General features: G+C 36.9%; 1 pseudogene; it reads right to left on the minus strand.

The window, feature by feature from the left end:
- Window positions 1-805: 805 nt before the first annotated feature.
- LOC144231727 (Y-box-binding protein 1 pseudogene) lies at window positions 806-17,724 on the minus strand (annotated as a pseudogene).
- Between the last annotated feature and the right edge of the window lie 6,901 nt (window positions 17,725-24,625).

Genomic DNA, 24,625 nt, shown 5'->3' on the forward strand with positions numbered 1-24,625 from the left:
TTTAACCTCCAAATTTGAAATAGATGTGTATGTCTTCATCTGGGAGTAATTTCATTATTAGAGGCTTAATCAATCAGTAATAAAGAGACAAGTATTTCTGGTGAGAACTTATTTTTTCTTCCTCGACTGTGCCTAGTCTGAATTCTGAGTGAGAAAGTCATCTACAGTAACAGGAGGAAAGTGCTTTCTCAAGGACAGAAGTGGGATGGGAATAATCTTGCACGCTAGCTGATGACTCAGCAAGATTAAAATGACAGACAAGTTTCTGGGGACCCCTCTCTGTTAACACAGCAGTTACTGGTCTGTTTGTTTTTCTTCTTGACAATTGTTTAAACCTTCATTAAGGGATGCTTGGCATGTGCTGACTTTTTTTTGAAAAACTCAAGGTGTAAACTTTGATTACAAATTAAAAATGATGTTCTTAAAAGTGTCAACTTGACCCAATTTTAAAAACCTTTAAAGGCCTGTTGAGAAAAACCAGGCTTAAAGAAGCAAAACAAGACAAAAACAGACATATTTGTCATTACCGAAAAGAGACGTCTTTAGGTAAAACTAATAAAAACCCCATGCTACGTAAATAATGCAGATAATCCTCTTTATCTGGTCCATGGGCAAAAGGCAGGCACTTATGGTGTTCTGCTCCAATGTCTTGTTCATTTCTTCTTGCTGGAATTTATATTCATTTCTTCATATTGGGTGACTAAATAAGATGATGGTAGAGTTGGTAAGCCGGCATTTACCCCACCCTGCTCAGCGTGGGAGCTGATGAATTCTCTCTCAGCGGGTCTCTTAGCCAGCTTGTGCTTTAGGGTTTTCCCGGCACCTTGTGTAGGGAATTGAAGTAGCTGTGGCATCTGTATTGAGGTGGCTGCTTGAACTTGATTTTCCTTATCTTCTTGATTTTCCTTATCTTCTTCTTTGCAGTTCTCCCTAGCCTGTGGCTGGCTCAGAGGGCCCCTGCAGAACTGTACTCTGTACCCCCATATATACTGTCTCACTGGCCTAGTTCGCCTGCACCCTGGTCGTCGGCTCCTTCTGCCACCTCTCCCTGCGCTGGAGGGTTGGAAGACTGTGGCTGATGCCCATAGGGTCTCCGCAAGTAGTTATGTGGAAACCATGTCCTGCCAGAGGGCGTGCTGTGGGGCCTGGCCTTCTGGAGCATGCTGTGATCTCACCTTCCTTTCCCTACTCTCACTATTCAGGGAATTCTGCTGGGAACTGGGTGGAGGACCCCTGTCACATGGAGGGTGTCTCTCATGGTCACGGTGGACTGCATATTTTCTGCTTTGCACTGGAGCTCCGCCAGGGCCCATCGCATACCCTCTTCTCCTCCAACAATATCAAAGTCCACCATCCCTCAGTCTCCTACCCTGCCACCATACTTCCGGGGTTATTCTTTAGGTCAGTGTGATGTACAATTACATCTTCCTTGGTGTCATTCTTGTTGATGAAACCATATCCAGTGAACCATTTTACTGTTCTTAAAACCTTCCCTGTGTTGACCTCTTTGTTCCCTAAGGACAAGCACCACCAATGTAAGGCCACTGGGCTGCTGCCCCCAGGCCCCTGCCTGCTGAGGTGTGGGCCTTGATGTCCACAGCTCTGAGGGTGCGGGTGGTGGGCAACTGCTGGTCTTGGCCTCAGCTCTCTGCTTGTGGGGAGGGGGATGGAGGCAGGCTGCTGGCTGCAGCACCTCCTGCATGGGTGTGGCAGTGGGGCCCAGACTCAGCTACTGGTTGAACTCTTCACTGTTCCTTTTTTACAACTTCAGTAACGCATGTCTCTAGGCCATCTGCCAGTGAGCCCCTCACCAAACACAGAGATTCTTAGGCTTTAGTGTTATTAGATATACAGCAAAAGGTTAAGCGGGTCCATTGGGCGCAGGGCATGCCTTCCAGGTTTGTGAGTTTGAGCCCATGTCAGGCTTTGTACTGATAGCTCAGAGCCTGGTGTTACGGCAAATAGCTCCCAGGAAGGGACAAGCAACACGCACTCAGGGAACCAGAAAAGACTTTATTTCTCACCGGTGCCAGCCCAGCGGAGTCACCTCAGAAGGCTGAGCCTCCACTTTTACTGGTGTTTTATGTATGTGCTTCCGGGTTGGGCGGGGCTAGTACTGTCAAGCTTCAGGTTCCTGGCTGCGGGCTGATACAAGAAGTAAGCAAGATTGCAGAAGCCAAAAGCAGCATGCAAGGGGACTATCCGGCCTCTGACATCTGACTGCCCCTTTTATCTGCTTTTTACCACCTTTCCTTCTTACTGGAGCCTGCTTCAGATTCAGATTGTGTCTCCTTCTCTTTGCACCCCCCCGCCCCCGCGCTTTGTCGCTTTGTCTGTCTCTCTCAAAAATAAATATTAAAAAAAATAAAATTAGAGCATATGGGTGGCTCAGTCCGTTGGCATCTGACTTCAGCTCAGATCATGATCTCATGGGTTCCTGGGTTCCAGCCCCGCATCGGCTCTGTGCTGACTGCTTGGAGCCTGGAGCCTGCTTCAGATTCTGTGTCTCTGCTCTCTCAGCCTCTTCCCCACTTGTACTCTCTCTCTCTCTCTCTTTCTCTTTCTCAAAAAATAAACATTAAAAAAAATTTAAACAACATTTTTAAAGAAACATACGTTTCTCGTATGTTAACATGTGTTTCTCAGCTCAAAAGCGCTTGCCATGTTTATATAGTGAGAGGAAAAAAATCACTTTTAAGGTTTTAATTTTACTTGTATTATAGTTTTTAAAATTTTTTTAATGTTTATTTTTGAGAGAGCAAGAGAGAGAGAGAGAGAGAAAGCACAAGCATGGGAGGGCCAGAGAGAAAGGGAGACCCAGAATCTGAAGCAGGCTCCGGGCTCCAAGCTGTCAGCATAGAGCCTGATGAGGGGCTCAAACCCGTGGACCGCAAGATCATGACCTGAGCTGAAGTCAGTGGCTAAACCGACTGAGCCACCCAGGTGCCCCTTATATTATAGATTTTTAAATAGATGTATAGGGTGTATAAGTTATGTCATATTCACATTAGTTATACCTGTACAGGTTAAATATTATTATAAGAAGAGCTCAAAATCATTTTTCTTTAAAAGAAATTTTTAAAGTATTCAATTTGAGAAATGGCTAACAAGATCACTTTGAAAGTGTTGATAATTTTGTTGTAACTTTATATCTAGCAATCTACTATCAAAAGTAGTATGTCATTAAAATTCAATATGGAAGCATTATTTGTTTGAAGCCATAATATTCCCTCTGGTTGTTCATTGTATATGTACAAATTTTAGTGATATTATAAATTAAGCAGGGGTTATTGGCTTGCCTTGATAAATGACTATGACTTTATTCAGGTACTATGAAAACTCATTTCTGTTTATAAATTGCAATTATCAAATGTGTTAGAACATAAGCAATTCACAAGTGGAATTACTTATATGTATGGCATGATTTTTAATGAACTGGCAGCATCAGAATACTTTTTTGAAATCTGCATTTTTTAAAAGATATTCCTGATAATTTCTCTGTTGGATATGTTAAAAACAAGCATGTTTTCCTTAGCAACTAGGGTACATAATGAGAAAACTGAAGACAGAAAATTTTGTGTCCATTTGTTCCAGCTAATGCTCAACCAGTATAAAGGCATTTTCTGATGAGTTTTTGTGTGTTCTCCATTTCAATAAACCTGAAAATCATAGCTCAAGCCTCCAATGGAAGCAAGCAAGCCAGCTGGAATTCATTCAACCTTGAGAAACAGGAAAAACAACAAAACAAGAATACTAATTAGAGAAAGCCAAAAATTATAATGGGAAAGAATTTCATTACAATTAGAATCTCTCCCTGCCCTCACTTCCCTTTTGTTCTTATCCAACAACCAACTGGACAGTGGACCTTGGAATCTTGGAATAGCTCTGTTTCATAGTCAATGTAAAGATAGCATTCCTTTGTTTTTAGAAGAGAAGGTTTTCCAAAGTGAATCCATATAATGATGGATTTAGGGAAGAGTAGATTATTTTTATGGGAAAGCTATTCAAAGCTATGAGGACTTCAACTGGAGATATTTAGTGATACCTTTAGTATAGCCAGTTATTTGTATGCATTGAAATCTACCTAATAATCAATTTTTATGAGTTTTTCAGAAAGAGGACAGGGGAAATGGTCTCACATATCAGATATAAATAAGCCACCCTTGAGCTTCATTCTGTGAATTGCCTGCTTTAATAGTGTGCAGAACAACACTATTTAAGATGAGGTGATTCAATAGATCAGACTCACATCTTTATATCCACTGACCCATGTGTTGACTTCTGCAAGTTATTTCCCCTTTCCATATATATTTTATATCTTTAAATGAAGTGAATAGACTAGATCTGAAAGTTTCAATCAAACCTTTCATGGGTATACCTCAGAGATACCTAGGGATCAGAAGAGAGAGTGACTGAGCAAGTGTCATCTACCTGCCCCTCACCCCCATCCTTACCCCCATTCAACAGAAAACACCACTATTATGTATTTATAGATGGCACCTTTTTTTTTTTTTTTGAGAAATGGGACCTACAAATACATTTTAAGTGCTTATAACTATTAGAATCAATTATCTCTATGGTGCCTTCTAAGATCTGCAATTAAACCTAGCAACAGAAAGTGACATTTAGAACTTGTTATTACTGCAAATAATGACACCAGCATGTCACTAAAAGATAGGCATGTTTAATATAATAAGTTCCCTCACTTAACACCAGGTTGTGAGGCATATATTTGTTCATAAGTGGGCTATTTTGGAGATGAAAAGCATTTTTCCATAGAAACAAGTTTTAAGGTGAAGTGGACAAAAAAAGGGAAAGAAAAAAGTTTAACTGCCAAAGTAAAAATAGTCCATTTAAAAAAAAATTTTTTTAATGTTTATTTTTTTTTGAGAGAGAACACACACAGAGTGTGAGCAGGGGAGGGGTAGAGAGAGAGGGAGACACAGGATCCGAAGCAGGCTTCAGGCTCTGAGCTGCACAAAGCCCGATGTGGGGCTCGAACTCACAAGCTGTGAGATCATGACCTGAGCCAAAGTCCAATGCTTAACGTGCTGAGCCACCTAGGTGCCCCAAGAATGGTCCCTTTTCAATTAAGAAGAGTGGGAGCAATGCTCTCACAAAAGCTGCAATTAAAATTCAGGTAGGAAACCAGTAGCATGGATGGACTTTTAAAAATCTTTATTTGTAGTATTTGAAGACAAATGACTTTAGAGATATTTCATCTATTTCACTATGTTCTTTGATTTTGAAAGTTGCCCAGAGACATGATTTGAGAGATAGCTCTTTTCTGGTGTTGCCTTGATGACTGGGAAGTAAAGCAATTAAATTCAAAAAGCCAGTGGTCATTGAACTTTATTCAGAATGAGAGATTTGTTCAATTGCATACCCCTCAAACTTTTAAAATGTGTGTTAAAAGTGGGAAGGGGGTGGGAAGCAGCAAAAATAGCTTTCACTGTGTAACTATCCCTACCTTAGTTCAAATATATTGATTTCTAATCAGAAGAACTCAGGTTCTTCGAAGTTTTGCTGATAACTCAGGGAGTGGCTCTGTTAAGACTGCTGGAATGCTTATATGCTTTGAAAATTTTCCCTGAGGCACAAAGTTTGCTTAAAAGTATGATAAGCAAAGGGGCAATGGGGTGGCTCAGTCGGTTGAGCAGACAGCTCTTGATTTCAGCTCAGATCATGATCTCATGGTTTGTGGGTTCAAGTCCCACATTGGGACTTGCTTGGGACTCTCTCTCTCTCTTCGTCTCACTCTCAAAAAAATAAATAAACTTAAAAAAATAAAATAAATTTTTAAAAAGATGAATAAGTGAAAATCTATGAAAAGAAAACCTAAGCAAATCTGTCTATGCAATTTAGCCAATAGAAATACAGATAATCTACTTATCTTAAATACTATTAATTCTACTTAATTAAAAATATCATATTTGAAAATGTTTCCAATCTCCAATAGGGAAGTCTGGAATATTTGCTGGAATATTTGCAGGCTAAGTAGTATAATGTGGGAAGATGATTTAGAATCCATAGCCTATGACTACATTGCTCAACATTCTGACTAAATGGGACAAACTTCAAAAGGTATTATAATAATTTCTATAAAATTCTACATGGGTGAACATAGAATTTTATAGTTCTTGGTTGTTTACATATTTTGGAAGTGCCAATGTCCTCTTGATCTTCCAGCAGTGGAATAATTGGGAATCCCACAAAGATTCTAGTTTTCATGAGCCTGATTGTGGGAAATGGAAGTCCCATATAATTATATCCCAAGATTATACTTACCATGGATAGAATTCAATGATCATTCTGACCTAAAAGCTAATACACGTTGGGCACTTTGCATATATTCTGAAACCCTGCAATAATGAAGGAAAATTTCTAGTAATTCATCGGTAACTACTGTACTGTGGTTCATCTGTATTGTTTCATCATTAAAATAAGAATTCTTCCTTATTTTTAAGCACCACAACAGGACCTCTTTTCTTGCCCATTCATAAGTACATAAAATTCCCCTCCTAACTTTGGTGATAGGCATGCATTAGTGTGTGTGTATCTCACACAACACACACACACACACACACACACACACACACACATTTTCTTTCCAATTCCCAACTTCCCCTATTACAGCACAAATTTCCCTGCACAAGAAATTTGAAGGTTGAGTATATTCTTATAAGATTTTAAACATTAAAAGGAATGTGCTTCTTAGATAACTATTTTTAGGAAGATAATAGGTACTTTTCCAGGCAGAGGTTTCATTTTAATTATGGGCATGGTTGATATATCACACATAGTTGTATGTCATTTGGGGAGAAAGGTACACCAAAAACACACACATGCATCATGTAGTATAGGAAAATTATGGCTTCATTAGATTTCTGTTTAATTCCAGGAACCACTATAGCTTCTTGGAAACATACATTTCAGATGGAAAAAAATTTATTTCAGTTTTCTGAGAAAGCAAAACCAAGGGACCAGGTATGACTTTTCTTTATGAAATATTCGCATGGTCTTTCAACAATGCCAACATATTGGTCAATGTTGTTTTCCTCCTATATTTTCTCTCTCCTTCTATGGAAGCTAAGAAGGACTGGTTGGGAAAGAAAGATGTTCTCTAGATTGTAGAGTTCTTTGGCAACAATTTGAATTTCTTTGCTATCCTGGTTCACCTAATCTGCATCACACATGTTTGAAGAATTACGTATGCCTAACCAAAAATGTTATTTACTATAAAACAAAAATTTAAATACAATATTTTATAATTATACTCGTGTAACAAATACGTTTCTATTAATTTCTTGCCAAATGTTATTATGCAAGACATACTATGCAATGTTTCTTAATTCAAAATCAAGATTATTTCCAATCATGAATAAAGACCATGGTTTTTAGAAACCCAAAGGTAACAGTGTTTTGTATCATGTCATAATTAATCTTATAATTAATCCTATGTTGAAATAAAAGGCTTTGTAAGATTCTGCTTCTAAACCCTGTTTCTGAAGTCTTAACCCAGAATCTTCATAAAATTTATTACAAGTACACTAACTTAGAATTCTAGTTAAATGCAAATTAAGATATGCCTGTTTAAGAAAAGTTATTTAGGGGCGCCTGGGTGGCTCAAACGGTTAAGCATCTGACTTCAGCTCAGGTCATGATCTCATGGTTTATGGGTTCGAGCCCCGCATGGGGCTCTGTGCTGACAGCTGTCTCAGAGCCTGGAGCCTGCTTCAGATTCTGTGTCTCCCTCTCTCTCTGACCCTCCCCTGCTCACACTGTCTCTCTCTCTCTCTCTCACACAAATAAATAAAAACATTAAAAAAAATTAAAAGAAAAGTTATTTAAACTGAGTTAAAAATAGTAAAAGGTGGCTTAAATTAAGAGCAGAATAAAAATTAGATACAATAGTTGGGATATGAGAGAGGAATCATAAATAAAATTTAAAAAGTTTTAGGTGGGGGTGCCTAGGTGGCTCAGTTGGTTAAGTGTCTGACTCTTGATCTTCCACCTGGGTGGAACCCTGCATCAGCACGGAGCCCACTGTGATTCTCTCTTTCTCTGCCCTCCCCCTGCTCGCATTCACTCTTTCTCTCTCAAATAAATAAATGAACAAACAAATAAATCAATGTTAAGCAAAATAAAATGTCAGGTGGTTGTTTAGAATAGCTTAAAAGACAAAAGAAAAGCATGCAATTAATGCAGATTTATATTTAATTGCCTCATGTTACTAATGTTGCTTTTTAAACGATTTAAGTATAATGTGGTAGACTACAGTTCTAGGCGCTTCTATGTGTATACAGAAGGCACTCAGGTAACCAGCAGCCAGATTAAGATAAATGAAGGTCTCATCATGGCCCATATCAGTGACTACCCTGCACACTCAAGGTAACCAGCATTCTCTGTAACCTGTCACAATAGGTTAGTTTTGCCACTTCTTGGAATTCATATAGACAAAAATCATACACTCTGTGTTCTGTGTGACCATCTCCTTTTTCTCTTTATATCGGTGATATTTATCTACACCATTGAGTGTAACAGTAGCTCATGTCTTATTTCCAAGTATTGTGCCACAGAATTTATACCACCAATTATTTATACACACATGTGACTGGTAAGGAGCAGGTCACGGCTTTGGGCTCAGTACACAGCTTATTCAAACATGCCTATCGTAGTCTCTTTTGCCACCTCTCATCTCCAAAGGAGAAGGAACAGTGATGGAACAAAAGTGGAAGATCCTCATCTTGTATGCAGTAGGATGACGTGTGATTTGTTGTTGCTGTTCTCTGCATTTCAGTTGTCGCGGAGAAATAAACCTCTGAACTCAAAATTCAAAACCCAAAAAGAGCCACTCCCTTCCATTCTTAAAAGAATGGCAGGACTCAGTGATTGATAAATATGAATCGTCTCTGACAGCTGTAGGCAAAGAGGACAGGGATCTGATATTAACAGAAATAGTCATTCTTCAGGTGGACAGGATACATGTGCTTGAGAGCATGCAGCCAGGCTGTCACTATTGATGGATGTGATGTGAAAAGGATGTTAGTAAGTATCATTTGAGCATGCAAGAATGCAACAGTTTCCAATTTCCGGCTCAAAAGTTCCTTTGGCTCAATAGATCCTTATATATCATTTGATCTAAAAATATGCCCTTAGCTTTTCCAAACTTTCAAATCATTTTTCCAGTTTTTCATATAACTTCCCAAACTATAAATATGTGAGGCAAATTGCATGTAATTAAGTTATCATGATTTAGGGACGCCTGGGTGGCTCAGTTGGTTGAGTCACTTTGGCTCAGGTCGTGATTTCGTGGTTCATGAGTTCGAGCCCCATGTGGGTCTCTGTGCTGACAACTCAGAGCCTGGAACTTGCTTCGGATTCTGTGATTCCATCTCTCTCTCTCTCTGCCACTCACCCGCCCATGCTCTGTCTCTCTCTGTCTCTCCAGAAATAAATAAATGTTAAAAAAGAAATTTTTTAAAAATTATTATGATTTATTCCCTGTTACCTCAGCACCTTTAGCCCTCACCTTTGCTAGGAACCTGGATGGCAGCCCTTGTATTCTGAAGTGTGGTTTGTATCTCAACAAAGAAAACTTGATCTTATGCAGGACCTAGGTTATTCTTGAAGTGGTTCATGTTTTCTTTTCTGCAATAATTAAATGTGTTTTAATTATAAGCATATTAAAATTATGTTATTTTTTAAAATTTTGTTTTTGTGTGCTTTTTGTTTCTAAAATGTGGAAAATTTTTTCAATGTCATATACTGATTTTTAAATAAACAACAGGTATTTGAAATTATGTGTTTCATTTTGCTTCGCATTTTCTCTTATAAGTTAACTTATTTATTTACTCTCTTTTCACTTGCACCACAGCCCAACATTCAAACTGTACTCTTAACTTATTTTTGGTTCTAGAGAATTATGGACATTTGCAGATAAACCCACTGTTCACAGAATAAATCAATGTCACAAAGTATATATTATTAAAATTAATAAGACATCTAATTTATATATAATTCTTCAGGTTTTATAATATTATTTTTTATCATCTGTGATATTAAAATACATTAAAATATTTGATATGGTCAGTAATTTATAAGTCTTATTTTTTCTACATTATTATTTATTCTAGTCATATAGCATTCAATCAAGGAAAAATGTTCATTTTTAAGAAAATATCATAAAATCATGGTTTTGCATAAAAAATTCAATATCCCTATATTAATATAAGATTCATGTGTTATAGTGCTTTTTTATTTCAGTTTATTCTGTTTTATTGAAACATAGCTGACATACAATGTTATATTCATTTCAGGTGCACACCATAGTGTTTTGACGATTCCATACATTATGCCATCGTCACCATGATATGTGTGGCAGTGTTTATTATAAAGAATCATCACTCTGCCATTGGAAGAATGACAGTAAGCTCATTATACCAAGGTGGGTCAGTTTTTATGATTCTTCTTAAATGCTTGTTTCTATATCATAGAGCAAATTGGTTGCCTTAGAAATAAATTCCTGAAGGTAATCCATTTTAAGAGGTAAAAATAAACCTTAGACTATTCTAAAATTCTCAGTTTTGTGCAAACAGCTATTATGGATTAATGTATTGCTATGCATGATGATCTTTTAGTGATTATTTCAAATTGATGATGTTCTAGAATTAGCAACTAAAAATTTGAAGGAAAAGTAAGTACCTGGATGTCAACTGATGATACTATGTTCAGTCCAAACTCACCTGAATTTCTGTGGTGACAGGATTAGCAAATTGCATGTTGTGGATAGAATAACCCCTTAATTTTATTTAAGCATTATTAAAATCTTTGATAGTATATCTTCTAAAAACACAGGGAAGATATTTATTGACAGGAATATATTCCACTGATAAACTCCTGAAGAGTGTGGCTCTTAATGGATTCGTAGTAATGTCTTTTATGGACTGATACAGAGTTGTCAACAGTTTTATCAACAATTTGGAAGATAAGAGAGAAGACATGGTTATCAAATTTATAAATGACTAGAAACCAGAAAGCTTAATTAATGTAAGAAATAAGATGCAAGAAAGTGTCTATGACAATGAAAAGCCAAGTCAACATGATGAATTGTAAATGTAGAATATGCATTTCACATTAAAAGAGATACAAAAGTAGGGAAATCAACTTGAAAATGATTATATGTAGTTTTGTGTGTGCAAGTGTGTGTGTGTCCATGTGTATGCTGTAAGAGAGTTAGTAGTTTTATTTATAAATAAAACTAAAGTTAACTAAGAATATCAAGTGACAGTGGTACCTAGAAACTTAAGTTACATTAATAGAAAAACTGTTTTGACAAGAGAAATACCACCTCTTCTTTGCTCTCTCTCGTTGTACTACAGCATTAGATGCAAGTTTGGGAACCACATTTTAAGATCGACAATGACAGAGTAACTTGTCCATCAGTGAGAGATCACAGATTATAGTTCATTAGGAATCAAAAAGAAGGCAGAGATACCTCCCCAGAAAAAAGAAATGCATACATAGAATGTTATATACAATTTCAGAAGGTTTATAGCATTCCTTGAAACCCATCTATGAATTTCCTTGGTGTTCATGGACTTTAGCTTAAGAATCTCTGATCTAAGACTAAGTGGTGAGGCAGTAAGGACTGTTGATTCCCTATAATATGAAAACACTTAAAGGAATTGAAGATGTTTAGATTGAGGTAAAGAACACTGAAAGGGTAGGAACAAAGTAGCTGCCATCAAACATTTTAAGAATTCTCATGTTCAAGAGTTATTATATTTATTTTATGTATCTCCAGTGAGAAGGATAGAAACACCAGAGAGACATATTTTATGTGAATAGAAATAGAATGAATGGGAGGCATTTAATTCACTTTAACGTTCAGTCCGTGCTTTCCACATGGTATGCTAGACTAGGAGGGCGGATGTAAATACCAAATGAATAAAACATAGTCTTGGGATGTTTGGAGAAGAAAGTTCTAGCTCAAAAAACAAATTCTCTTTAAATTTTTTTAATGTTTTATTTATTTCTGAGAGAGAGAGAGAGAGAGAGACAACGTGAGCAGGGGAAGGGGAGGGTCAGAGAGAGAGGGAGTCACAGACTGAAACAGGCTCCAGGCTCTGAGCTGGCAGTCAGCACAGAGCCCGACGCGGGACTCGAACCCACAAACCGCGAGATCATGACCTGAGCCGAAGTCAGATGCTTAACCAACTGACCCACCCAGGCGCCCCAACAAATTCCCTTTAAAAAGGAATTTTAAAAAAATATGCCAGCCCTTTTATGACTATATGGTATAGATTTATCAACCTAGAGAAGATTTTTATTGCTAGGAAAATAATGAGTTGAATGGTTACACTTAGTAATGCAAATGGACAGTATTTTAGAAGGGCTCATTCCTCTGCAAAAAAGAACAGGACAGTAACTTTTGAGGCTGCCCATAGCTGTTGTTCTGAAATTTCCCTGGGATACAGAAATGAGAGCTGGAGTGTAGGTAAAAATACGCGTGGGGTGAAGGAGTGTTTTGAGAAAAAGGAATCCAGATTTCTTCCTCTGTTAGGATCCACCTTATTAGACTTCTGTCATAGATTGTAGTGTTACAGATGGATATTTCCTTGCAGGAAGAGAACTTCAAACTAAAATGTATCCTGAAAGGGGACAGCCAGCCCTGTAAGTTCCTGAATGAGAGCTCATTCTAGCAGAGCATGCTCCTTAGGCTTGAAAGCCCTACCTGACCCAACCACATTGACAGAGAAGTTCCATTTTAAGTGAAATGTTTGACCAGTGTAATCCAGAAGAACTATAATCTTCAGAGCATAGAGTACTGTGCCATCCTTCCACACTCTTTACTGATACCTGGGCTGGCAAAGTCATCTGTGAGCCACTGAACGCAAACATGTTAGACAGGGTTGCTTCAGTTTTCAGCAGTGACAATCTTTGGCTTGCCGCAAAACTATAGCATCTAGAAAGTAGTCCCAGTAGGCTTTCCAACCCGTATCCTTTCTGGTGAATTGATAAAAGACTACTCGTTTAAAGGGAATGAATTCCAGGCACTTGGGTGGCCCAGTCGGTTAAGTGTCTGACTTCAGCTCAGGTCATGACCTCACCGTTCATAAGTTTGAACCATGCTTACAGCTTGGAGCCTGGAGCCTGCTTCACATTCTGTGTCTCCCTCTCTCTCTGCCCCTCCCCCCCACTCTCTCTCGAAGATAATTAAACATTAAAAAAATTTAAGTGAACAAATTATGAGGAATGTTAAAAACTGTGGGCTAAGGGTATAGAAAATCAAGAGGGAGGGACTGGTCTTCCTGGAATTATTAATTGCAATTATTAATAAAAAGGACCTATTTGCTCAATAGGTCATTGAATCTCAAAGAGAATATACCTGGATTTGTAGGTTTGCATTTTCCTTTCCAGTCTTGTCTACTAGAAGTTAGAGTAGTAATGGGAACTGAAAGGAAAAAGACAATGCCCTAGTTTATTTCCTCAAATTAAAGTCCAAAAATTATGGTAGAAGGAATATTTCCTCAAAGTCTGAAAATTGTGCTAAAAGGAAACAAGCTCAATTGACCAATGTAATGTACTGTTCAGTGCAAAGGGCCTATTCATCTTGAATAGTATTTCTGTGATTAACAAGTTGAATAGGAAAACTCTAACTCTGGATAGTACTAGAATAGTGATGCTTCAGTGAATGGACATTATTATCAAATTGACTATGCTTGACCCTATGCTAATTAAATATAAATCTATAGGTTTAGTGCCTAGTCATCAATACATATGTTTTTAATGAATAAAAATTTAGATGACTTTAATGTGCAGCCAGGGTTGAGAACCATTAGCATAGAGAAGCGGTTCTCAGAGTGTGGTATAATAGCATTAGCATCACCTGGGAACCTGTTGGAAATGCAGATTTTCTGGTCCAGTTTTGATTTCCTACATCAGAGATTCTGATAGACGGAGCCCAGCACTCTGTTTTAGCATGCCCTCCAGTGATTCTAATGCACACTCAAGTTTGTGAATAATGTCATACAACCTTATGAAGAGTTGTAATTTTTCTAATTAAATAATACAGAATAGACTTGTTCATTAACCAGTTAAAACCAAGATGTTGTGTTGGAGGTAAGAATAATATCTCTTTCTTTTATATATACCCACCATCGAGATAATGAAAAACATGCCCTGAGTTCTCAATAATATGTGCTGATTAACTTGCCCCTGTGTACTTAAAGGTGATTTGTATGCCTTAAACGATAGAATACCAGTCATGTTCATCGTGTACAAAGTCCCTTCCCACTTAGGTGTTTTGTTTTCTTCTGTAGCAGAGGTGAATAGGGACAGATAAGTCCCTTGCCATTCACTTATTCGACAAATATTCATTGAGTGTGTATTAGGTGCCAAGTATTATTCTAGACTGTGAGAATCCCCAGTGAGCAAAATAAACAAAGTTTTTTGCCCTGGAAGAGATAACCTGCTGATGAGGGAGTCAGAAAATAAGCAATACACATTAAAGTATAAATTATACATTATATTTGAGAGTTATAAGTTGTATAGAAATTCAAGAGCAGACAGGGTAAAGAGATTCAGAACTGTGGAGGATGAGGGGGTAAGGGAGACCATTTGCAAAACTGAATAGAGAGTGAAATACCCTGAGAGAAAATGAGACTTGAGCGGGGACTGGTAGTGGAAGAGTAAGCGAAGCAGGTGTCTATGTGAAGGGCTGTCTATGGAGAGGGAACAAAGAGAGCAAAGCCGGTAGAGTAGGAGCATCCCTGGGGTATCTGAAGACCATAATGGTGGCCAGCATGGCTGAATCAGTGTGCACATGGGTGGGCAATGTGAGCAGAGAGGAGGTGAGGGAGATGGTGGAGGACATTGTGGGCCATGTAGAACTGTCTGGGCCTTTACTCTAAGTCTAATAGGAAGACATTGGGGTGACATGATCTGACTTACCTTTTAAATGGATCACTGGTCGCTGAGTGAGAACAGACTGACATGCAGCAAGGGTCATAATAGTGGAATAAATCAGAAGGCTCCTGCAATAATCTAGAAAAGAAAATGATTACTTAGATTAGGGGGCAGCAGAATATCTGGTGTTATGATTCTAGATATATTTTGAAATTGGATCCAATAGAATTTATGAATTTATGAATCAAGTGTAGAGAGGGAAAAAAGAGGAATCATATTGTTCTGAGGTTTTAAGTCTCAGGCAATTGGAAGAATGACTATACACACTATCATCTCCCCCCTTAAGCCTTAAAGTGTTCATTTTTGATGCTGAAAGAAAGAACGCTAGCACTTTACCCACCCTGTGCTCTATGCCAGCTGATGGCTGAGTTTAAGAATCATGATATTTATGTCCTTTAAACTGCTCACAGTACTTTTTCTGAAGGATACATACCTAATAGATTTGTATTCATATATTTATATATTTAGCCAACACTGATCTGGCCTTAGGAGATAGGGAGGCACTGGTGATGAATTACTAACAAGACATTAGGGTGCTGCTAATGTGGAGCTCACGGTAAATGAAATAACTTGATCATGCAGGACCCTGAGCTTCAATTTGACAACTCATTGTATTCTTGTCTTTTCTGTACTGCCTAACGCCTTAAAAAAAAAAGTCGACTTCCCTAATTTGGTACCAGATCATGACTAATTTTGGAAAATAAATACCTGTAGAATTAACATAGGTGTAGGCAATGTTGTATTTCACATTGTAAGCTGATGTAGAGATAGGTAACCAACATTCTCTGACGCCATTAAGGAGCATGAATAACATGAGCCTGTCTGAAACAACTCAGGCAAATTGCCTTATACTTTCTGAACAAGTTCTGTGCATATGAGAAACATAAATATGTCTTACATGGCTATAGTAATGTAGAAAGTTAACAAAGACATTGGATCTCCAAAATCTTAAAAAACAAAAACTAATTTCTTAGCCCCCAAAAATAAGCCTTAAGTTACATGTGGAAAAATATTAATACTCCCTAGATGCTTTGTGCTTTTGTGCTAAACTTATTTGTGCTCACAAATCAGCTTTTGGTAGATACACACATATTAGCAGAATGATTTTCATGAAAAACAAAAGCCTTTATTGAAATATTTAAGCTTCCTAGATGATTGAGAATGTTGTATGTTTTAAACGACCAATACCAAAAACAAGTATCATTAAAAACTATTATTTTCTATAGCTACAGATCCATTTTTTCCCAGTATTTAAGATTTTCATGGTGATTTCCCTACCCCAAAGTGGATTATGAAATAATTTGGTGAATTATATGCAATTTGTGCATCATATGATAAGATTTTTCTCTTTGTTAGTTCAGAGGATCTTTTTGATAAAGAAAGATAAAATAAAAATATTACATTCTGAACTGTTCTTTGGGGAAAGATTATATGCCTAAGGGCTATACCCATAGAGAAATAATGGGTTCCTAGAATATTGTTGCAAGACATATTCCTCCCTCTTCATTCCCTCTCCACCCCCAGCAATAACACGAACAAAAAATAAATATTGCAAAAAAACCATTTTCAAAGGCATGATTTAGCCAATTTAAGTGCAGTATGTATCTTCGTACGGCACTACAGACAGACGTAGAGAAATGATTTTATAGTATCAGTCTCCTAGCCATACTTCCCTTCTGGGCAACACTGCCTGGGAAGGACAGCTGACTTGGAGTGCCAGCCTGTCAGTCAAAACCTTGATGACGTGCCAAACCCGTGGATGACGTGCAGGCCACCATGGTTTTCACTATGGGACCTCTAGGGAAATGTGTGTTTTTGTATGAATGTGTTTCCAGAGAATACAGAAAATTCAGGAAATTCTAATGGATAGGAGAGAAGATATGTGGAAGAAGAGGCAGATTTTCTAGGAGAGATTACCATATGAAGGCTAACCTAGGTTAATCTTTGGAATGGCAGAATGCAACTGATTCTAACTATCTTAGGAGATACCTATGTGTTTTACAACAATAACTACGTAATGTGTGCATTATCGGCAATGCATATAGGTTCCAATTGGTTTTTTTAAAAGATCCAACCCATTGGTTTAGAACATGATGCATTTATGTATGTTTGTATGTATGTATGCATGTAGTCCATACAAACAAGTACAGACAAAAAGGGGTAAATTGATATGAGCTTCTGGAAACTTCTCAGATGGACAGATAAAATTGGGTCTATTCTGAAGAGGAAAGCACAGTCTATTTTGCATGGTTTACATCCTTATGAGGCTGAAAATCCTCTCTGGATGCCTAAACTCAGTTTCCAAGGACAATCTCTGCTTTGCTCTGGCACATTATGCTTATCACAGAGTTATGTTTTCTTCAAAGTTATTACTTGAGAGAAGAACAGATGCCAAATATATATAAAAAAATAACTTCCGAATATCTAATTTTTCTTCACATATCAAGTAAATTTTTTAAAAAAAATTTTTTGAATTGATATTTTGGATGGCATTCAATGTTCTTCTCTTTAAGTTTTAAGAGTCCTGGGTATCTTGCCAAGCATATAAACCAAATAGTATTGGAACTGGAATACTTTAATAAGAAGTCTCAGATATTGCCTCCCCCACCCCCACATGGCAGGTCTCTCATTTATTGGAGCCATCTTTTACCAAGCTGCCAACTTCCCCTTTGCTAAATGCTCATCAAACTCCATCTTGTCATTGACTCTCTTCTTGGGTTCACGTTTTGTTCCTCGAGGATCCACTCTCTGCATTTGATCACCTTTTTTCTTTTTTCTTTTTGCACCTCACACATCCCACACCCTCTACCCAACGTCACTCGAGAATCATCTTTACCTTTTGGAGACACTGCCATTCACATTACTAGGACAAGGGCTCTAGATGTGAAGACTCTTTCCTTAATTCAAATAGCAAAAGCAGTCTTATTAGATTGGAGTTACAGCCAGCCGCAGTGAATTTCTTTTCAGACCAAACACCCCTTTTATCCTGTCTGCCCTTTCTCTCTGAAAAGAATGTTAGCGTCTGTAAGTAGTGGTGACAGGTCCAGAGAAGATGAATTTCATAATATTGTGGAAAAGAACAATAATAAAAGAAACATTTCACTCCACTTTTACTGACTCTCCAGAGAATACATGAAATCAAATGAGTTATTTAAATAAAGCACACTAGTTCAATGGTTACAGCTCAAAAAAGAAAAATTTCCAGTTCAAAAAAAAAAAACAGTTTGGTAAAGCAGGAAAAGTATTTTTTTAAAGGCAGAAGTTCTGTTTCTTCAAAAGAAATCTTAAGCAGAGGAGGATCAATGTAAAGTATGTCAGCTATTTTAGTCAAAAAATACACAGGTGATGGGGCACCTGGCTGGCCCAGTTGGTTGAGCATCTGACTCTTGATTTTGACTCATGTCATAATCTCAGGGTTTGTGAGTTCAAGCCCGGGATTAGGCTCTATGCTGATTCTCTTGTTCTCTCTGCCCCTTTCTCTCTCTCTCTCAAAAATATAAATAAAACATTTAAAAATATACACAGGTAAAATTTGGAGGCCTCCCCTCCCACTCACCAGTCCTCAGTCTCCCTCAAAATTATCACTGAAGGACTTTATTAAAATTACTGAGGAGTCTCAGAGCATATTTTGAAAACAATACTAAGAGATACCAAGCACTGAAGGGCAATGTTTTATTTGGGAAAAATCTCCTGGTGATGTATCTTATTGGGTAATCACTTAAATTATTACCTGAATATCTATGCTTTAAAAGAAGAAGTATTTAGGAGGAAAATGGCATTATAAACAAGTTTGCCTATCAGATTGTATGTTAATATTTCCAAGAATGGGTTCGAAGCTGACCAAGGTAACTATATCTCATTGCCACATTGACCTCTATTCTGTTTAAATCACATGGTAAAATATAGTCATATTCCAAAAGTATCACTTCAGCTGTGGTTCTCAAAGGACAAATGTATAAGGGGACCTAATACCATCTGACAGACCCTCCTGTGAAGAGAAATTTTGCAACTAGTTTTATTTTGGCACAAATGGCAGGTATAGTACTTTTCATCACTCTTACTAGCGTCATTTTCCTGGAGATCCCTGGGGGCCGTGAGAGATGATGATGCTTCTGTGATTCAAATAGAATTACTTAAGGGTTTTCCCTCCTTTCCTTAGACAAGATTTGATTTGAAGTAAAATTTTCATACATTTAAGGTAGCTTCTTTTTTTCTGATAGGAAAATGTGGTTTTATTAGGGCTTTAAAAAAAAAAACTAACAAATATATATATTTCCCAACATTTGCTTTTGTTTGTTCTTCCCTAAAGACTCATTCTTCTACATGACATTTTTGATAGTTCAGTGCTGATTTCAGGGTAAAATCAAGGGTTACTAACTTATTTCATAAGGCTTTTGAATAAAAAAGTCTGTTTTATTCAGATTCTATAATTTTTGCAGTACTGGATACTTCTGGCTCTATAGTTTTGTTGGTGTACAGGTGAGCTCATTGATTTATAATTGCTGCCCAATTAGTATAATTGGAGGTACTAAATCAAATGTCCGCCCATATTTTAGCCATTTCAAAATCATGTTCTAATTAAACTTGTTTAGTCCATGGCATTCACCATGTTTTGAAACCGTGTAACATTTAATCAGTAGCTCTCATATAATGCATACCATACTAGGGAAAAGAATCCTACCCTTGCTTAAACATGTTAAAAGATATTGATTAAGAGGACTTAATAAAACAACTTTTCCATTTGAAGAAGAACCAACTCAATGTGTAGGCAGAAAATTCTGACTGAGAATGTCCTAGAAAATGATAAAGAAATATTTTTTTTTTGAGAGACAGAGCATGAGTGGGGGAAAGGGGCAGAAGGAGAGAGAGAGAGAGAGAGAGAGAGGGAATCCCAAGCATGCTCCACACTTAGTGTGGAGCGGGATGTGGGGTTGAACCCACGACTCTGGGGTGATCACCCGAGTGGAAATCAAGAGTTGGTTGCTCAACCGACTGAGCCCCCCAGGTGCCCCAAGAAACAACTTTTTGATTTTACTTTTGAGTAAGAGTCAACAAATAATCAGTTTAGCAACCTTTGAACAGGAGAATATAAATTCCAACAAATAGAATCTATCCTGTGAGATAACCTTAAAATAACTGTGGGGATGGAGTAACAGGCAGTGCTCATTCTCATCTTTTTTTTTTTTTTTTACAAGTTTTGTTTACTCAGTGTTAATTTTCATAGTTGATATTTATGAGTTAGAAGCAAAAATCTCTTAAATGCTGGAGAGATACTGGATTGCCACCACTTGGCTTTCTTTGGTCTCTATGTGCAACAAGGAAATGAAGATCAAATGGACAGGGAATTTCAACATAACTTCAATCTAAGTTCAATATTCAATGAAATAGCATTTTAAAAACTGAGACATACTGAGAATTACCTCAGTCACCTCATTCTTATCTTTCTGTGTCTGGTTTTTTCCACTTAGCACAGTATCCTCAAGATCCACACATGCTGTCCCAAATGGTAGAATTTTCTTGTTTCACCTAATGGTGACATTTTTCAGTCATTGTTTATTTGTTTGTCTTTCAAATGCTTTTTCTGCTCCATTTACATCTCTTCTTCAGGGCCTGCATTTACAAATATATTTAACATTCTGATATCCCACAGGTTCTTAAGTTTCTACACATTAAAAAATGTTTTTCTTTAACTGTTCTTAAGGTTGGACAATTTTATTGATCAAATTTATTGAATGCCATCTTTATTTTTCTGGTAAGCTCATTCAGTGAAGTTTTAATTTCAGATATTGCATTTTTTTAGTTCTTGATTTTGTATTTATTTTTAAGAACAGATTCTAGTTCTTTGCTGAGATTTCTCACCTTTTTTTTTTTTTATTTACTGTGAGCATATTGCCCTTTATCACATTCAGAGTATTTATAATAGCTCTTTAAAGTCTAAAGTCTTTTTGTGTTAATTCCAATATCTGGGTCATCTCAGAGTTGGCCTCTGGAAGGTATATTTTCTCTTGAAAATGTGTTGCCTTTTCTTGTTTTAGGTCAAGTTTATTTTTATTTTTGTAACTTGCACTCTGTGAATGCAGTATCATGGAAACTCAGGATTCATTGATGCTATGTTATTTGTTTTAGTATGCAGTAATTTTATTGGACTCTAATTTGCAGTCTTTGTCTTTTGGGTTGCAATTTAAAGCTCATTTCCCCCCTTTAGCATGGTTGTTTGCTCCCTGCCCCACCCAAGCATGGTCAGGGCTCAGTCAGAGACTTCCGCAGAATGTAAACACAGAATTGATGGCTCCCCATGTTGTTTATTCCATTTCAGAGATTCCCTCTTTACTTTCCAACAGCTGTGGTTACCCTTATCCTTAACTTCTGGTTCATCAGGTCAGAAACATCCTGGGAACCAGTGTTTCAGAAGCTGTGTGTGACATCTTGACTGCAGCTAGACTCATATTCAAAGCTAAAAATATAGAAAACTCACACCTTTCTGGTCTCTTCTTCTAACTTGTGACTATCATCCAGAATCTCTCTGCTTTTGTTTACTCTTCTGAGACTTCAGGAAGGGGTGTGTGTGTGTGTGCGTGTGTGTATGCATGCACATTTCCCAGCGCTTATAGAAAGTTGTCTACAGGAAAGTCAATCTGTTACTAGCTTACTGAACCACAGTGGCAAACTTAGCAAAACTTCCATTACCAATATGACAAATTTTTGTATTGCAAAGAAAGATCAATATTTTGCATGTATGTGGTTGCAAAAATTCTACCTTTATGTATTTATTCTGGTAGATATTCAAATAAATCGGTGTCACTCTTATGTAGTATTTTTTCAGGTATTTAAGGAAAATCTATAATTTAGAAATGTACTAACATAATTATTCAATTAACTTATAAGTGAGAAAATTTAATAAATATTTGTATATCTTAAATGTATAAATTATATCTTATATAACCCCCAAGTGTTTTCTTAAATCACAATCCTTAATGAAAGATCAGAAAAATTGCTTAATATTATTTCAGTTGTGAAACATTAGAAGCATTATTATTAAATTCAGGAACATAAAGATTATACACACCTTCTTACTGAACTAATTCAGTTAGAAAAGATAAAATTTATAATATCTACCTATTGAAAAAGAGGAGGCACAGCTTTCAGATTTTGTCTGAATATTTTTAAACAACCCTCCAAATGAATTGGATAAAAAAGTATTAGGAAAAAATATAATTTGATATTTTAGCCAATTACTGAATAAATCTACAGAGTGCATGATTTTTTATTTATAGTAATCATCAAGGAGAAAATAATAAAATAATCTCTCAAAATATTAATATAAAAAATAGAGGTGCCTGGGTGACTCAGTTGGTTAAGTATCTAACGCTTGATTTCAGTTCAGGTCATGATCTCATGGTCTTGAGATCAGGCACTGATCTGAGTTTGGAGCCTGCTTAAGATTCTCTCTCTCTCTCTCTCTCTTTCTCTGTCTGTCTGTCTGTCTCTCTCTCTCCCTCTGTCCCTCTCCCCAACTCCAGCATTCTGTCTGTGTTAAATAAAGGAAGGAAGGGAGGGAGGGAGGGAGGAATATAAGAAATAGAAATCTACATCTTCCTAAGAAATGTGTAAGACTTATAAAACACTATAAAACTTTACTAGGGGTAATTTAAACTAATTTAAGGAAGGCAAAAATTGTAAACATATTATCCATAAAGAAATCTATAAATTTGATGATATATCAGTTAAATGTTATTTCAAGGAATGTGTATTTATTTTATTAATTTGCAAAATAATTTTAAAGTTTACCTAGAAATATAAATATATTAGAAAAGCCTGGAAAATTCTGGAAAGAGGGTAATGAGGAAGAAAATGTCTTGTCAAGTTAAAATATAGTAATTAAAACAATTGACTATTGAAGAGAGAATATACTAAATGATAACTTGAAGAAATTATCAGTTATCAAAATAGATCTAAATAGGGACACCTGGGTGGCTCAGTTGGTTAAGCATCTGACTCTTGATTTCAGCTCAGGTCATGATCTCATAATTAGTGAGTTCAAGCCCTATGTTAGGCTCCACTGACAGCCAATGAGCCTGCTTGGGATTCTCTCTCTCCCTCTCTTTTTTTCCCTCTCCCATTTGTGCACAAGCATATGCCCGTGTATTCTCTCTCTCTCTCTCTCTCACTCACTCACTCAAAATAAATAAACAAACATTAAAAAAAATAGACCTAAATACATTTGATAATTTAATGCTTAGTAAAATTGGCATTTTAACACACTGGAGAATGGATTTGTTTTCTGAAAGTTAATGAAACAAATGGCTTGCTTTTTTTGAGGGGGTGGAGAGGGAAATGGTAGATTTATAATTCACTAACTATCCTGAAAAATTCTGGAAGATTGGAAGAATTCTGGAAAGATGTCACTGACATGAAAAGAAGGAGGTAATGGGGACTGCAAAAGCTGCCCATCATTTATCCTGCAAATTAGGAAGTCCCATGATTGTATCTCCACATTTTAATCATATTCCAGGACTTGGAGAATTTGTTGACCAACACTGGAGTAAGATTTTGGTCATCTATTGCTGGAAAGGTACCAGCATGGAAAAAAAAATGTTACTAAAGATTACAGGAAGTCTCAAATATGGGGGAAGGATTGGGAGGAGTAAGTGATAGCAGGGGCACAGAGCTTAAGATTCAAACTTGAAGACTCAGTTGTCAGATGACCTTGTTTACACATTAGGACCACAGGACCTAGGTTTCTTATAATTCATTGAGATTTACTGGTTCAAAATACAGTTTCTGTCATGGTGTGTGTATATATTTGAATAAAGCAAAAAGATTGCATTTCCGTTTTGAAAAACAAAAATAGATTTACTCTTCTTATTTCACATTCATTTTTAATTTATCTTATAGCCTTAAAAGTTGAGTTGACCTTCTCCCTTTATTTTACTATTGTACAGAGCACTTATGTTTTCCATTGTCACTATCCCTTACCTCACCACATTCTTCTCTCTGTTCTTTGCTCTTGTCTTTTTCTCTTTTAGTTTTAGAAGAGTAAGTTCACCCTTAAGTGACCTCCGCCAGCTATTGCCATTTTCTTTCTACTGACTTCGTCCTTAAGTCCCTACAATCTCACTTTCCTCCCCAGCAATTTTCTGCTCAAAAGACCTAATTATTAAGGCCAAAAATATGTTGAAAAACAATGCTTCAACCCTTCTACTGTGCCTTATGGTCACATTGTTCACAGCTATTTACAGTTCATGAATCATCTTATCCTTCTTACCCAACCCAACTCCCTCTACAACTCTCCCTTCAGTGATAACAGCACCTAGTCAATTAAACCCTTCTCTCAAATGCCAGTGTTCATGTCTGAAATATTCTGCCAAATTTCACATTTACAAGAGAGAAGTCAGAGTTTTTTAGGAAGAGAAATGGCCAAGAAAGAACTAAGTGTGATTTAGGAAAGAAGGCAAGTAAAGAAATACTTGCTTGTTGAATCCTGACCTTCTGTGTCAGCCTCTACTACCTTGCATGGGCATACCGATCTTGCCAGTGTTTTAAAGCCTATGGCCTTCAGGTCAAGATGACTTTTGTAGAGCTTGCATTCTTGTAGGCTGTGTTAAAAAAGCTTTTTTAATCTTTCAAAATATTAAAGTGAGTAGGAATAAATATT

This window comes from Crocuta crocuta, unplaced genomic scaffold, assembly GCF_008692635.1.
Source record: "Crocuta crocuta isolate KB4526 unplaced genomic scaffold, BGI_CrCroc_1.0 scaffold164, whole genome shotgun sequence".
Classification (NCBI taxonomy): domain Eukaryota; kingdom Metazoa; phylum Chordata; class Mammalia; order Carnivora; family Hyaenidae; genus Crocuta; species Crocuta crocuta.